The sequence below is a fragment of the Erigeron canadensis genome, chromosome 4 (assembly GCF_010389155.1).
Source record: "Erigeron canadensis isolate Cc75 chromosome 4, C_canadensis_v1, whole genome shotgun sequence".
NCBI classification, from domain to species: domain Eukaryota; kingdom Viridiplantae; phylum Streptophyta; class Magnoliopsida; order Asterales; family Asteraceae; genus Erigeron; species Erigeron canadensis.
Genome location: NC_057764.1, coordinates 18,485,023 through 18,499,859, shown reverse-complemented (window position 1 = coordinate 18,499,859; position 14,837 = coordinate 18,485,023). Strand labels below are relative to the sequence as shown.

The window sequence follows — 14,837 nt, the reverse complement described above, 5'->3', positions numbered from 1 at the left end:
GATGGATTCTATTGTTAAAGTGATTCTAGGATGTGTAGCTTTTGCTGTATTTTGGGTTTTGGCTGTTTTTCCTAGTGTCCCTTTTATGCCAATTGGAAGAACAGTGGGATCTCTACTTGGTGCCATGCTCATGGTTATTTTTCAAGTTATTACACCGGAACAAGCTTATGCATCTATTGATCTTCAGATTCTTGGTCTTCTATTTGGGACAATGGTTATAAGTGTTTATCTTGAAAGAGCAGACATGTTTAGGTATTTGGGTAAGTTGCTTGCATGGAAAAACCCAGGATCAACAGGTTTACTATGTCGAATCTGTTTGATATCTGCGTTTTCAAGTGCTTTTTTCACAAACGACACAGCTTGTGTTGTTTTGACTGAATTTGTACTTAAAATTGCAAGCCAACATAATCTCCCACCGTATCCATTTTTATTAGCACTTGCTTCAAGTGCAAATATTGGATCTGCTGCCACGCCAATCGGTAATCCACAAAATTTGGTAATAGCAGTCCAAAGCAAGATATCCTTCGGGAAATTCTTGCTGGGGATTCTGTTAGCAATGCTGGTTGGCGTTTCTGTAAACGCTACAATTCTTTTATTGATGTTTAGGAAGTTGTTATCTGTTCAATAAGACGAAGAAGCACCATCAGTGGAATTAACCCTTCAAGAAGATGTGAATTCCCATCGTTTTTCACCGGCTTCAATGTCACACGTTACATCTCAGAATTCACAAGAGCTTAATGCTTATTTGGAGTCCACAAGTGTTCACAGATCCCCCGATGTTAATGAAAATGCAGATAATACTCTCAGGAATTGCTTAGGTTCAGGTGACACGCAAGTTCTCTCAAATGACATTATAGACAATGGATCGTTGCAGGTTGTTTCAACGGTTCCACCAATAAATGGGTCCGTGGATGCAAATTCTGACTTGGGTTTGAATGAGATTCGTGAAAATTCTGCCACGTGGAGGATTATATTATGGAAAATAGGAGTTTATGCTATTGCAATTGGAATTTTGGTTCCCCTTTCTAATGGGAGTGAACATGTCATGGACTGACTGTTAGAATATAAACACATAAACATACAAGATCATGAATAGACGCAACAGAAGAAATCGAAACATATATGTAATCACATTAATTAACAAAGAGAGAATCGAGATGTGTACCTTATATGCAAAGATCCAATAAGAAAATAATAATAAGATTATTATTAATGCTTAGGGTTTAAAGCAAAACCCCTCCACGATCGCACACTAGACATCCCGAATAATGTATGCTAATACCCCGATCACGAACCTAAACAACCCTTTGTTTAAAACCCTTAAACTTAAAATCGAAACCGAAAACCCTTATAGGAAGAGGGCTTCAGCCGAACTAAAGAAAAGAGGGAGAGAGGAGAGAATTTGTTTTGTGAAGGAATGAATGAAAACCTTGGAATTAACCCTTGTATTTATATGGAAAAATTAGGTTAACATTTACTTGGAAAATAAGTCAAGTTAAGGCTTTGAAAAGCCCTTGACCAAACCGTCCCATATGATGGACTTAGGTCCAAGTCCACTTTCCAATTTTCACATTTTAATCCTCCTTTTTAATCAATTAAATATAACTAACCCTTTAATTATGTTTAATTAATTATTTCGTGATCAAACTAATTAATATATTACTTTAGTATATCAATTGTTATTATCGAGTTGCTGTGTCATTTCGTGTGACCCCGTAGGCTTAAACTATCCCCGGACATGCGACTTATAATAATATGATCATATGCCAACAGCTCCCACTTGAGCATGTTATTATAAAAGCAATAACATTGGTTGGCGTCTAACAACACTCCAATGCTCCCGGAAATATTTAAGAATAGATTCTTAAATTTGCCAAGTTGAAATGATTTAGTCTTTAATATCCCTTTGTTCAGATACCCTTGTTAAATATGAATATGGATCAATGTCATTTCATAATTTAACGATTATGTTTCTCATTTCTACAATTAATCAAGATTACCAAATTAGTCAAGACTCCTCTTGAGTTCATTTGGGTATGGCCATACAAACATCTTAATTAATCAATGAGGGCGCCAAATGGTATCATACTTCAGTTACAAATTGAAGGAACAAATCCTGTATTGACTACAAGTGTCTGGCCGTGTCGTTTCTTAACATTTCTGAAAATAGCCCTTTATTACTGCCTTGTTCAGGACAGTTAGGAACTATGTCAAGAAATGCAATCCACACATGCATAACTCACTTGTATCTCAAGTCAAAGGATAAATAAAGTAACCATTTCACGAATTTCATTTAATGACGCCGATCCATAAAATGATAATTCGTTCTGTGGGGTAAGTCAAATATTCACCTTTTGAATATCATGTGAGTTTGGTACGATCCACCATCTTCAAAATATTCCCTTAAATATTTTCACCAATCTCTCACAATTGTCTTACTTTAATTATATTCCCATATAATTAATCGACAATAGACATTTAGAATATTCAACTAATATTCATGGATTTAAACATGCAAATATAGGACACAATTATTATAAAAATGAAATCACTTATACCGCGTATAAAAATTCATTTATTGAAAATAACAATTGTTTAACATCCCATTATCCAAATACTAATCACAGATTTACATGAAATAACTTAGCAATATCTAAGACCTAAGCCTTCTGCATGCTTTTTGAGCTTTCCCTTTGACAATGCCTTTGTAAAAGGATCCGCCAAGTTATTATCTGTGTGAACTTTGAGTAAATTGATTTCACGTGATTCGATTTGCTCTCGAACATAGTGATATCTCCTTTGGTAATGTCTGGCACCTTTTTGAACCCCAGGTTCATTGGCAATGACAATTGCTCCAGAATTGTCACAGTACAGATCCATAGGTGTATTATTTGATGGCATCACATCAAGCCTAGAAATAAACTTTCTGATCCAGACAGCTTCTATTGCTGCATCCGAAGCAGCTATATACTCAGACTCTGTAGCAGACATAGCAACGGTAGATTGCTTCTTGCTCTTCCAATCTACTGCTCCTCCATTTAAAATGAAGACATACCCTGACTGAGACTTGGTATCATCCTTATCAGTCTCAAATCCAGCATCACAGTATCCAGTGACTTTAAGCTCTTGATCCGTATTTCCTCCATACACCAAAAACAATTCTTTAGTAGCACGCATGTACTTAAGAATGTTTTTCACAGCAGTCCAATGATCCTCTCCGGGATTTTGCTGATATCGGCTTACAATATTTTGCGCGAACGCAATGTCAGGTCTAGTGCATCTAACCGCATACATGATAGAACCCACTACCGAAGCATAAGGGACTCTCTTCATACGCTCCACCTCTTCAGGTGTAGATGCACTATTCTTGTTGGATAAATTAAGTCCTTCTTGCATAGGTAAGTTCCCGTGCTTAGAATTTTCCATCTTGAATCTCTTCAAGATCTTATCTATATACGCACTTTGACTTAATCCGATCAACCGTTTACTTCTATCTCTATAGATTTTGATTCCAAGTATGAATGCTGCTTCACCCAAGTCTTTCATAGCAAAACACTTTCCAAGATAAGATTTAACGTCTTTCAACATTCGAATGTGATTTCCTATTATCAATATGTCATCGACATACATAACAAGGAAAGTAACATTACTCCCACTAGCTCTGCGATATACACATGGCTCATCAGGATTCTGAACAAAATCAAACCTTTTGATCTCTTCATCAAACCTTTTATTCCAACTCCTTGATGCTTGCTTTAGTCCATAAATGGACCTTTGAAGCTTGCATACTTTGTTGGGATGTTTTGGATCGACAAAACCTTCAGGTTGGTCCATATAGACTTCCTCGTCTAGAAAACCATTCAAGAAAGCGGTTTTGACATCCATTTGCCATATCTCAAAGTCATAGTACGCTGCTATGGCTAAGATGATCCTAATAGCTCTAATGTCCGCAACCGGAGAAAAGGTTTCCTCAAAATCAACTCCAAAGAGTTGAGTATAACCTTTCGCTACAAGACAAGCTTTATAGGTGTGTATATTTCCATCCATGTCGGTCTTCTTCTTGAAGATCCATTTACACCCAACGGTTCTACCATTTGGTGGAAGATCAACCAAGCTCCAGACTTGATTGTCTTTCATGGATTTCATTTCCACATTCGCAGCTTCAAGCCATTTTTCAGATTCCGGATCTGATAATGCAGCATTGAAATTAGGAGGTTCATTCAAATCTCCTACCACGTGTTGTTCAGACTCAATCATAAGATTTAATCTATCACGAGCACGTATGGTCCTTGAGGACTTACGAAGTGGAATCGCTTCATCTTCAACTTGAAGTTCATCTTGAGATTCATCTCTTTGAACATTCCCCCCCCCCCCCCAAGTTGAAGATTGCTAGTATCTTTTGAAGTTGACACATCTTCTTGACGCTCATCAAGCTCAACAATCCTCCCACTGTCTTCTTGAGATATGAGTTTCTTTTCAAAGAACTCAGCATATCGATGAACCTTGATAGTGTTTTCCGTAGGAAAGTAGAAGTAGTAACCCATCGTTTCCTTTGGGTATCCTACAAAGATGCACTTGACAGATCTAGGTGCAAGCTTGTCAGGCGTATCTCGTTTCACGAGCGCCTCACATCCCCAGACCTTTAAGTAAGACAATTGAGGAACACTTCCATGCCACAATTCATGCGGTGTCTTGTCAACTTTCTTAGTTGGAACCATATTGAGAATGCGAACAGCAATCTCGAGGGCATAATCCCAAAACGAAAAAGGAAGAGTCATATGAATCATCATCGATCGAACCATTTCTAACAAGGTTCGATTCCTCCTCTCCGAAACACCATTGTGTTGAGGAGTATATGGAGGAGTAAGCTGTTGAACTATTCCACAAGCTTTAAGATAATCCTTAAACTCTTGACTTAAGTATTCACCACCTCGATCCGAACGGAGGATCTTGATGGTTTTACCGAGTTGATTCTCCACTTCACTTTTAAATTCCTTGAATGTTTCAAAGACTTCATGTTTATGCTTAATCAAGTAAACATAACCATAACGACTGAAATCATCCGTAAAAGTGACGAAATAGCTAGCACCTTTCCTTGACACATGTCTAAATGGGCCACATACATCCGAATGTATTAGTCCAAGTAGATCTTTAGCCCTTTCCGGTTTATTTTAAAAAGGTTTCCTTGTCATTTTGCCGGAAACACAAGATACGCATTTTTCAAATGATTCATCATTTGATTGCAAGACACCGTCCTTTTGAAGTCTTTCAATGTGTTTCTTGCCAACATGAGCAAGTCGACAATGCCAAAGATAAGTCGAGTCCAAAGTGGACTTGACTCGTTTGCTAACATGATACATTGAATTATCCTTTGAATCACAACCACACATATCAATTTGATAAATACCATCACAAGCAATAGCATCAAAATAATGAACATCATTTCGAGAAACTGGAATTCCAATATCATTAAAGACATTAACGTAACCGTTGTTTTTCAACAAAGAAACTGAAATAACACCTCTAGTAATAGAAGGTGCATAATGACAATCGTTCAAAACAATTATTAAACCACTAGGTAAAACCAAATGATAATCGCCGATCTCTTCCACAGCTGCAGGTAGGCCATTTCCCACGAATAGTTGTAAAGATCCCGGCTTCAGTTTCTTTCCCTTTCTAAGCCCCTGTAAAGAATTACAGATATGAGTACCACACCCAGTGTTGTAAACCCATGAATTTCGCTTAGAAAATGAATATAATTCAATGGTGAAGAATATACCTGAAGTCCCGGACGTACCGGGCGGCTTCTTCTTCAACTCAGCAAGATACTTGGGACAATTCCGCTTCCAATGACCCACTTCATTACAATGGTAACAAGGTAGGTTCTTAGCGGGATGTTCCTTCTTCGCCGGAGGGGTCTTCTTAGGTTTAGGAGCAGCAACTTGCTTTCTTTTACCGTCAGCCTTGCCCTTTCCCTTCGGTTTTTTGCCTTTTTGGACCTTACCCCCCTTGATCATGAGAATGTTGGGAGTAGCAGTTTTCTTTGGCAACTTCTTTTCAAATTCAATAGCCATTGCAAGAAGTTCCGTAACGGTTTTATCCATGCTATGCATAGTATAATTGCGTCCGAATTCTTCAAAATCCTTAGATAAGGACTTGAGAACCAGACCAATTTGTACTTGCTTTGCATAAGGATAATTCAACCTTTCCAACTGCTCAAAATATCCTTTCATCTTAATGATATGAGCGCTCACCGGTGTTCCTTGTTCATGTCGCAAGTCATGGAGTACATCGATAAGATCGTATAACTCCACGCCAGCTTGCTTCTCGAACATAGACTTGAGTTCAGTAAGCATATCACACGGAAATGAATGCTCAAATTGCTTTTGTAGGTCAGCATTCATGCTTCCCAACATCAGACAAGCGACTTCATTATGTCTATCATATGCAGCCGCATATTCCGCTAATGCTTCATTAGAAGCATTGGCAGCAGGAGCAACGGGTCATGGCTCTTCAAGGACTTGGTATTTCCTCTCAGCTCTCAAAACAATCCGGAGCTGACGATACCAATCATTGAAATTCGGTCCATAAAGCTTTTCCCTTTCCAACATCAGCCTGAACGCCGATTGATGTATGTTTTGAGTGGTATTGTTTGTAGCCATCTACAAAACAGACAAAAGTTCATCTATCAGTATTTCGATAATTATCCTTAACAAATGTAATTTTACCCTTGTTAAATTCATTTAACAAATTACTTTCACTAAGGCTAGGATCCAACTTGACATACAATCATTTCATCAGTTGATCTGCTAGAAATGACGGCATTCAAAAGGTAATCGAGAATCGATAATTGCATTCATGCAACTCCTAGGTTTATGGGACTTACAACAACACTGTAAAGGGGTATTAAGTGTTTTGTAAACATGTTTTGTCCCATCTTATGTCACGGGTTAAGGTCTCACCTCTTAACTCGTTTTAAGTCGCCCAATTAAGAACATGTAGATAGTCCACCGCTGTCTCACAATGAGTGGTAATCCACCTTGAAGAGATACAATTCACCTACATCTCACGTAGAGCAAAAAGCACTGGCAAGTGTTCTTAGCAAAGTGGGTGGCATTGACTTAACTTTAAATGGGTAATGCATTTGATGTGAATCAAAAGTTTATGTTTGAAGACTCATGCATAATCTTCGAAACATAATATTTAATAAAATCATTTGTATAGTCTTACAACACAAGAGAGCTCAGTAGCTCCATTTGAACGCACAAAGAAGCGCAAGGGCAAAGGTATGCGATGAACGCGATTTAAAAACCCGCCCTTTTAGAAGGCTGACGCACTCCGACTTATACCTCTCTTAGAGTTTGTTCAAATGGGTGAGCCGGTGTATCTCAAGGTTGCAAGACTCCAATTTTATTAATGAAATCTCTATTTCGATAGTTCTTAGTCAAGTTTATTTTCAAAACCAATTTTTGCATCACCTTTATACAACTTATAAACAAATACAAAAATTAATAAACTTACTAATTACCGAACTATTTAATCAAGTAACAAGTTAAGGTGGGCCACCTATACATGGTCACTATGGTTCATGCAAAAGTTCAATCCCGGCTCCCCCTTCCGAAGAAGAGGACCACATGCATCAAGTTACCTTGATTGCGTAAGCCTTTAAACAAATTAACTTAACAAGTTGCATATAAACAAATATACATGCTGACTGGAAATTTTCCAGTAGCTTGATGACCAGTTTACTCCTGTTTCTGGTCCGATTCAGCTTTCGACCAAAACTACAAAGTTGTAGCCCTATGTGTTGGGCTTCTACAGTCCAAAGCACGACTTCTAACTCATTACAGATTAATTTATATGATTTTTCTAGTAAACTGTTGCATATCAGAAAATTTACACGCAAAAATCACATTGTCACATAATTATCTAATAATTAACCCTAATTATTGGATCAACATGCTTTGCATAATGTAACACTTTATATATCCAGTAAAATCACAATAAATTTTGCATTAATTTCTTGTGATTTTACTATCTATTTAACTACTTTAAATAAAACGATACACATAATCATGCAATTCGTCACATAATTTATATCAATTCACAATTTAAAACTTGCTTGAGGGTTTCAATCTCCATTGAACAAGGTTAAAACTTTAATTAAACAAAAAAATTAATTTTTATTTAATCAAGATCCGATTTAATTAATTAAAAAAAATAAGAAAAACAACCTTTTATTTATTTAACAATTAATTAAAATCAACCAACCCTTAAACCCCCTTTCAAGTTTTGATCTTTGTAATTAATAGAACACATATGTGGCTCGTGATACCACTGTTAGAATATGAACGCATAAACATACAAGATCACGAATAGACGCAACGGAAGAAATCGAAACATATATGCAATCACATTAATTAACAAAGAGAGAATCGAGATGTGTACCTTATATGCAAAGATCCAATAAGAAAATAATAATAAGATTATTATTAATGCTTAGGGTTTAAAGCAAAACCCCTCCACGATCGCACACTAGACACCCCGAATAATGTATACTAGTACCCTGATCACGAACCTAAACAACCCTTTGTTTAAAACCCTTAAACTTAAAATTGAAACCGAAAACCCTTATAGGAAGAGGGCTTCGGCCAAACTAAAGAAAAGAGGGAGAGAGGAGAGAATTTGTTTTGTGAAGGAATGAATGAAAACCTTGGAATTAACCCTTGTATTTATAGGGAAAAATTAGGTTAACATTTACTTGGAAAATAAATCAAGTTAAGGCTTTGAAAAGCCCTTAACCAAACCGTCCCATATGATGAACTTAGGTCCAAGTTCACTTTCCAATTTTTACATTTTAATCCTCCTTTTTAATCAATTAAATATAATTAACCATTTACTTATGTTTAATTAATTATTTCGTGATCAAACTAATTAATATATTACTTTAATATATCAATTGTTATTATCGAGTTACTGTGTCATTTCGTGTGACCCCGTAGGCTTAAACTATCCCCGGATATGCGACTTATAATAATATGATCATATGCCAACACTACCATTACCGCTGCATTAGTGCTTGTGATTCTTGATTTCAAGGACGCTCGTCCATGCTTAGAGAAGGTACACACTATATAACCATGGACTATAGAGTTTAAAAAATTGGGTACGGGTCAAAACAGAACCTTTTGACGGCTCGAAACTTTTGGCTTGTATTGACCTTAAACACTTTGTGTCAAAGAACTTAAATCTTATTATAAAATAGTTATTGTGTCAACTGTGAATGATCACTAAGCCTATAGTGTTTCATTGAATAAAGTTTTCTTTTTTTCGTTTATAAAAAAAGATCCAGTTTGGAAATTTCGACCCATTTGACCCATTCTCTTGCACACCAGTAACTTTATTTTATATATCTATTAACTTTCACCTATGAAAAGTAAAACACAGTTAACTTAACTAGGCTCATTCCTGATTAAACGTATTATGTATCAAAGATGACCGCAATCCAATCATGATCACTAGTTATTATTTCTCTTTTCGTTTTCACTCTTCAGCGCATGTATCCATACGGTTGAATACTAACAATTACATTCCTTTTACCTCTCAGGTTTCTTATTCACTGTTGATATTCTTTTGTGGAATGTTTATTACCGTCGAAGGCTTTAATAGAACAGGAATCCCAAGTGCAATATGGAATTTTATAGAACCTTATGCCAAAATTGATCACGTTAGCGGTATAGCAGTTCTTGCACTCGTGATAGTTGTTCTATCAAATCTAGCTTCCAATGTGCCAACAGGTCCTCATTCCATCCTTTATTAACATAACCATCATATTGAAACACCCAATAACCATATAATCAATAATATATGCATAAATTACTTTACTCCATGGTTAATTTTGATTAAGGTGCAAATTACCCAATAATGTACTCTGAATGGCTGATCAATGAACTTCTATTTTCAGTACTATTGCTTGGAGCAAGGATAGCAGCAGCTGCAGCTACTATATCACCCGAAAAGGAGAAGAAAGCATGGCTAATATTGGCATGGGTCAGTACTGTAGCCGGGAACCTTTCGTTACTAGGATCAGCAGCTAATCTTATTGTTTGTGAACAAGCTCGGAATGCTCAAAATATCGGGTACAATCTCACCTTTTGGGCTCATCTCAAATTTGGTATTCCTTCAACCATTATAGTTATAGCTATTGGGATTTCCACTTGGATCTCCAACTTTTTCATTAAGGTTTAAGTACAAGAAAGTTTAGGTACTAGAATTTTGATCAAGTGTTTATAACTTTATACGTACTATTGATTTTGGTCTTGATATATAAGTTTTGTGTAAGATTGGGAAAATTATGTAAAAATAAATTAATACTCCTAACACCATGTCTCCATGAAAATATGCATAGCTTGTTATGAAGTTTAACGAATAGGTGGAACAAGTGAATCAAAATGGAACTACGTGTCAAAACCCCACAATAAACCACTAATTGGACATCGTCCCACTTGAAAATTATAGAAGAAAAGGATTGGGCTGTGTAGAATGTAAGAAAGAACATGGGGTTCTTAAAGTTTAGGGGACAAAAGTATTAAGGGTGTCTAATCCAATCACATACGGCTTTATTACTAATAATCAAACATCTCACCCATCCCCTTTATGGGTCATTTGCCATTATTTTGTGTTTATGGGGGTATGTTTGTGTTTTATTTTCTTTCTTCCTTTTGATCTTATCCATATATTATTCAATTTGGTAGATTATTATTTGTTCATGTTTACTTATATAAATATAAAGTAGGGATGAGATGAGATGATGCCCTTAATATCGTACCAATTAAAATCGATGCAATTTCGAGCAATTGAAAATTGATATCGTACCAATTGAAATTTTGTCAGCTAGCGCCAGGACGTGATGGTCGATTATTATTTGTTCATGGTTACTTATATAAAGATGTATTAGGGATGAGATGATGCCCTTAATATAGTACCAATTAATATCGATGCGAACTCGAGCAAAAACAAGACTGAGTTGAAAATTTTGTTCAGCCAGTGCTAGGACTTGCTGGCCGATTATCAAAATTTATTAAAAGAGATTTTCTAGATATGTTTCAGTTTGGTACATGTAAAAAGTGAAATTAATAATAACTATGTCTTTTGTAGCTTTCGATAAAAAAGATTAAAGAGAAAATTTCATTACATACCTTTGTGGTATACCATATTATCAAGTTTCACCCCTCTCATTTTTTTATATCATTACATATCCTTATGGTGACTTTTCATATCATTACATATCCCTTACCCTAACAGACGTTAGTTGTGTTCTGTTAAACCCCTTATGTGCATTGCACATGAGGGTGTTTTAGTCAGTTTACATATAAAACAATCCCCTACTTCTTCTTCCACAAACCTTAGCATTGTTTATATCTTCCAGATTTTCAACACCCTCAAAATGAAGAGGCAAAAAAAAAAAATAAAAAAAAATCTAGTATCTATATCCATCTATATACATACATATATATAATCTATATACTCAAACATATATTATATATAGTTTGTATATACATAAACATACATATATTAAAAGTTCATTTCAGATCTAACAACACCACCACCACTCTCCCAACACCACTACCACCGCTTACCACAATCCTCCACTGCTGGCAAAACACCACCACTTTCGCAGTACTCACCCCAAACAACCAAGGGAACAACGGCGATTGGGTGGTCCGCCATCACCATCATCTTCCACGGGTGAATTTCCGGTAATGGGACATGGCTTGAATTCGATGCCGAACCCCAAACCAATTCTATGAAAACTAGTCAAGTAATACCCCTTCAAGTCCGGTCCAGTTTGCGGTGGTGGAATGGAAGCACCGATAGCAAACTAGTTAACTATCAAATATCATAAATAATAAATAATAGAAAGAAATGGCACCGATAGCAGTCGGAGATTCGCTTCCAGACGGAACAGTTTCCGGTGGTGTAACAGTCACAAAGAAGATCGGTGGTGGTGGTTTCCGGCCAGTAGCAGCAAGGAGGAAGAATCAGCTTTTACGGTAATCACTCCACTCCTCTGTCGGCTACTTTTCCGGTCACCCAAACAAATTACAACGGTGGTTGGTTTTCTCTTTCGCTCTATGGTTTCTTTGCGCATCAATTTTCTACAGCCTTTGATTTTTCCAACACCAACATCAATTTTCTTTACGCACCAGTTTTCTCTTCGATCTATTTTGTGTATGATGCGCTTGATTTGATTTATGTTTATGGTTTGTATGAGAATGTGTTTGATCTATTATTTCAGAATCATCAAATTTTATTGGTGTTAAAATATGGAAATAACAAAGGTGTTTGATAATGATGATGGTGGTTACAAGTTTTAGATAAAGGTTAAAAACTAGAGTATTTAGATCTGGAAGCATATATTTTTTTTCTCATGTTCTTTGTAAGGAAAAGTCAAAGATCTGTAAGGGTATTTAGATCTGGAAAAGACTAAAGTGCCCTCATATGCAATGCACATGAGGGATTTGACGGATCACAATTAACGTCCGTCAGGGTGAGGGGTATGTAATGATACGAAAAATCACCATAAGGGTATGTGATAATACAAAATAATGAGAGGGGCGAAACTTAATAATATGACATACCACAGGGGCATGTAATGAAATTTTCTCAAGATTAAATGGTAATACAAAGATGTTAGATATCTAACATGTCGACATAGATACTGCCATGAATTGAAACCCCATGTCGTTAGGTAGATCAGCTGAATAATATAACAGGCATAAACCCCACAAATAGAACTTGAATTAATATTTGCCAATATTGTGGGTTAGAGGTTATGCCCTTTTGAGAAGAAGTCAAGTACTCAATTCCTAACATTGGCGTATTTATAAATATTTGGAGTAATTTAGAACTAAGAGTAAAAATGACACAAAGTTTAGCCATTAAAAAAAAAAAACAAACAAGAGAACTGAAAGTGAATATATCGATCCTGAAAATTGCGAAAATATGGCTTCAAATGTAATCAATCGATACTGGTGTTACAACGTATGAGCTTATTCGTGATATAAATCAACATATAATTTCTAAATAAGTAACATTAGCACAGGAGGTTTATAAACACGTCTATCAATTGCGGATTGATCAATAATAGATAACCATAAATCATGTGTGCTAGATTAATAAAGATCTCTGATCTTTAATTTAGTCCTTGAAGATTATATGACGGGGTATATAATCGATATATAGGCGGCTGAAAAATGCATGTGACAGAAAAATATACTGAAATAACTAACAACATATGTGTGGACATACACAATAGACAACACAAGTGGTTAAATAAACAAGTAATGTCAAACATGTATCAATACCAGGAATTTTTGCTAAAAGACAATATCTAAGTAGATATTTTTGCTAAACTTCGACAATACAATGCGTTGGTTTAGGTTAAGATATATATGAATTATATGAATAAATACATGAGTTTCGACATAGTTTAGGTTAAATCAAACAGGCGGAACTATGTGGTTGAGTTTTGATTTAACCTATAGACATCATCAAATACATGAGTTGGTATTAATATACCAACCTACAATTTGTGTAACTTGAACTCGAGCAAGATAAATTCAAGATGACAAGAATGTAAGAAGAGGATGGCAATCGATTTGGGAACTTCATGTAGTGAAAGGTACAAATAATACTCATTTTATCTCATATTAAGTGTTTTGGTTTTCTTTCAACTTTGACCTTGAATATTTTTGTTTGTATTATATAACATATATGAATTAATTGAGTTATAAATATACTTTTCATTGATATAACTTTCATCAACTAAAACATATCACAAACAAAGATATTTACGGTCAAAGTCGAAAGAAAAAGAATTAACGGATCAAAATAAGATAATCAAAATGAGATTGTGGGAGTAACCAGTAATACAAAAAAGGAGCGTGATATAGACTTTCACGATGGCGGATGATATTCGTGCATATACAAAACCAAACTTCTCATAAAAGGAAGCAACAACAATGACCGAGGGAACCATAGGAAATCCTCAATGAGCTCACGTGTTGGACTGTTGGTGGAACAAGCGCCGATAAGCATCTAACTTTTACCAACCAAGAATTGCTAATCACCGTATATAATTAAAAAGAGAAAACTCAATTTGGTGAAAAACACCCATATACTAATATTTTTATATTTTGAATAAATGTTTGGCCCTCTATGATTTTTATGGTTTAAAAAAAGGTATGTGAAAGGTTTTTCACCCAACTTATATGCCTAACAACCTAATATTCCCTTCCCCCAATTAAAAAACCATCGGTTTCTTTTATTAATTAATTGTTCAAGTTTTATTGTGTTTTTTAAAATTATAAACAATTTTACTAGTGAAGTTAAATGGATCTTGACAAAGACGGAACTTATTAGGAACCAAAGAGGGTTGTGACCTCTATAAAATTTGTCTTATCAAGTCTAAATTTATACAACAAATTATAAGTTATGCTATAAAATTTAATAAATATATAGCTTTAACCCCTTCAAATAAATATCTTCATATTTTAGCCTCTCTAATACAATAGTTCAAGTTCTATCATTGAAACTTGACCTTTGACTTAAAGTCAATAGTCAAAATTTAAGACTATTTTTTTGATCTTAATCTTTAATTTCAATATAAAGATATACTGTTAGATATTATAAACTTAAGGAGTCTTAATAAAGTTCTATGGACAAATGTTAGTTATTACTTGTAAATAGTTGTTAGGCAAATGTTAGTTATTACTTGTAAATAGTTTTTAGTCTAGATAGAGTCAATTAACAAAGCTTATGTCCTTTTTAGATGT

The 14,837-nt window shown here is 35.3% G+C and overlaps 1 pseudogene; it reads left to right on the top strand.

Moving 5' to 3' along the window:
- Position 1: 1 nt before the first annotated feature.
- Positions 2-10,311, top strand: LOC122597080 (annotated as a pseudogene).
- Positions 10,312-14,837: the final 4,526 nt, after the last annotated feature.